This window comes from Macadamia integrifolia, chromosome 1 (assembly GCF_013358625.1).
Source record: "Macadamia integrifolia cultivar HAES 741 chromosome 1, SCU_Mint_v3, whole genome shotgun sequence".
Taxonomy (NCBI): Eukaryota; Viridiplantae; Streptophyta; class Magnoliopsida; order Proteales; family Proteaceae; genus Macadamia; species Macadamia integrifolia.
Window position 1 is genome coordinate 25,221,602 of NC_056557.1, and position 2,647 is coordinate 25,224,248.

The 2,647-nt window shown below is 36.3% G+C and overlaps 1 non-coding gene across 1 annotated transcript; it reads left to right on the forward strand.

Annotated features, from left to right (window-relative positions):
* The first annotated feature begins 383 nt into the window (after positions 1-383).
* Positions 384-490, forward strand: LOC122086559. The gene has a single exon (XR_006142474.1). It is a non-coding gene; the product is annotated as a small nucleolar RNA R71 (small nucleolar RNA).
* Positions 491-2,647: the final 2,157 nt, after the last annotated feature.

Genomic DNA, 2,647 nt, shown 5'->3' on the forward strand with positions numbered 1-2,647 from the left:
CACTATCATTAGAAGTGCCCTCAGAGGTGTTGGGGCATTCTTCTATGACATGTCCAGGGGATTGGCACCAAGCACAAATCATAACCAAATTGACTGATAATGGCTCTCTATGAACAATAGCCTCAATCCTCTTGATTAGGCTATCCAAATGGGCTTCCTTCGCTACCATCCCATCCACAAAATATCCTTTCCCTCCTATGGTTCTTTCACTCTCTTGGGTAGATTCCCACTCACGAGTTTTGTCAGCTAAGTCAAGTAAGAATTCCTATGCCTCTCCTTCATCTGTAAAGGATGTGAATCCCTCAGGGCACATAGACTCTATCATTTGTTTAGTTGGGTAATCAATACCCTCATAAATTACTTGACATAAATGACATAGGTCTAGGCCATGGTGAGGGCATTCTTGGAGTAGATCCTTGAATCTCTCTATAAGTTTGGAAAATGACTCACTAGGCTTTTGCCTAAACTGAAGGATATCACTTCTAAGCTTATTGGTCTTGTGAGTTGGGAAAAACTTCTTAAGGAAGACAACTGTGAACTGTTCCCATGAGGTTATGGAATTTGTGGGTAACCCATACAACCACTTCTTAGCTTGGTCTTTCAATGCAAAAGTGATAAACCTAAGCTTAACAGATCATCAGAAAGCTGTTGGATCTTAATTAGAACACATACCTCTTCAAATTCCCTTAGAAATAGGTATGCATCCTCAGAGGTCAACCCATGGACGTGGGGCAACATAGTGATGTATTGAGATTTGAGTTCAAAATCATTGCCTTGGGCTTGTGGTAGAACTATGCAAGAAGGTTGGGCTATTTTAGCAGGGTAGAACCTATCTTTCAAAGATTTAAGTGAAGGGTTTTGCTGTTGGTCTCCCATATTAAAGGGTTTTAAAGAGAGCAAACGTATAGGGTCACTAATTATTGGATCTCTTCTTTCTAACCGGTTCTTAGTATTACGTACCCACTTAACACTCATGCAATAGAAAACTACCCACAACTAAAGTAAGACAAACACAAAAGAATGGTTAGCAAAACTTTTGTTTTAATGATTTTTTGATTTTTTTTTGATTTTTTTTGATTTTTTTTTTTTGGCTTTTTGGGAGCTTACCGGTAGGGATCCGGGGTTTCTCAGGTCAATTCCTGAGGTACTGCTACAGGGCAAAACCTGTCTTTATCATACTGTGAGGCATGGAGACCTCCACCGATATAACTATTATTGAAAGTTTTTCTTCTCAGGAATTCAATAAAAGAAAAGGAAAAACAAAACAAAGCAAACAAAACACTTTGATTTACCAAAAGAAAGCGAAAAATAACATGGAACTGTCTCCCTGGCAACGGCACCAAAAACTTGTTTGAGATTTAAATGTAACCGCAAGCATACGGATCAGTGTACCTACAGGTCGAACACAGGGAGAGCAGTCCCTTTATTTTTTTATTTCTTTTAATAATGCGAAAGTGAACCGATTAATGGTTGTGATCTAATTCTAATTACCGTCCTAAACATATGTATCTAAAATAACGTCCTAACCATTCATCATCTAAGAATTCAAAGATACAAGCCACACAATTAAAAATAAATAAATAAATAACTGAAAATAAACAACCCACACAATTTTTAAAAAAAATAATAATAATAAATGAAGAAAAAAAATGCTAAAATAAAAATAAAGTAAAAGAAAGGGGGGAAAGCTAGAGAGAGACTCACAAGTAGGTTTCTCTACTTAGCTCGAGGGATGCATCATAATATGAGCTTCCCTACTTGACCAGAGAGTCACTCTTACAAGGGTTACTCTACTTGGCTTTAGGGAAAGGGAGACAATTAAAATAAAAGCAATAAATTGATGGTTCTATGGCTAGGAGGGGCAAAGCCAACACATACACTAGCCATGAACCTTGGGGGAAAGGGATAGCAATAATGTAACGACTGAAAATAAAAATCCTAAATTAAGAAAGAAAAGGTAGCCAGAAGAGGGAATGAGAGGGGGGATAGAAGACTACTGAAGGAGCCTACTTACTTGAATCAATGCTTGAACTTGAAAAACAATTGCTCCACGGCTCGTGATCTTGTCACCTAGATCTAAGCCTAGAACTATAACTTAAAAAATTACAACTCAATTGCATAAATCATAAACATAAAAAGGCTGAATAAGAATAAAAGAGTGCTTGCATTAATTGACATAAAAAAAACTATTACAAAAGTGATTAAAGCAAAAATAGAGAAGAACTAAAACTAAAGAGTGAGAGAGGGAGAGAGAGAGCAACTAAAAAAAACTAGAAGAAGAATGAATTGTCTCTCCTCCTCTTACATGAGTTGTATTTATAGGGAATGAGGAGGTAGGGTAACAAATTTCTTTTTCCTAAAAGAGAGAAACCCACAATTGATTGTGAGATCTTTTGAGTCCAAAAGTGCTAAGGTGGAGGAGAGAGAAGAGAGAAATAAATTTCCTATAATTTTTTTGCTTATTTTCTTTCCTTTTTTTTTTCTAATTTATTTCTCTTCTTTTTCTCCCTCCAAGGGACGATTTTCTTCTTGCTTTGTGTGATTTGGACAATATTTTGGTGATGATGTGGAGGAGAGAGAAGATTTGGACAATCTTTATTTCTCCCATTTTTTTTTCTTTCCTTTTTCTTTTTCTTCTCTTCTTAGG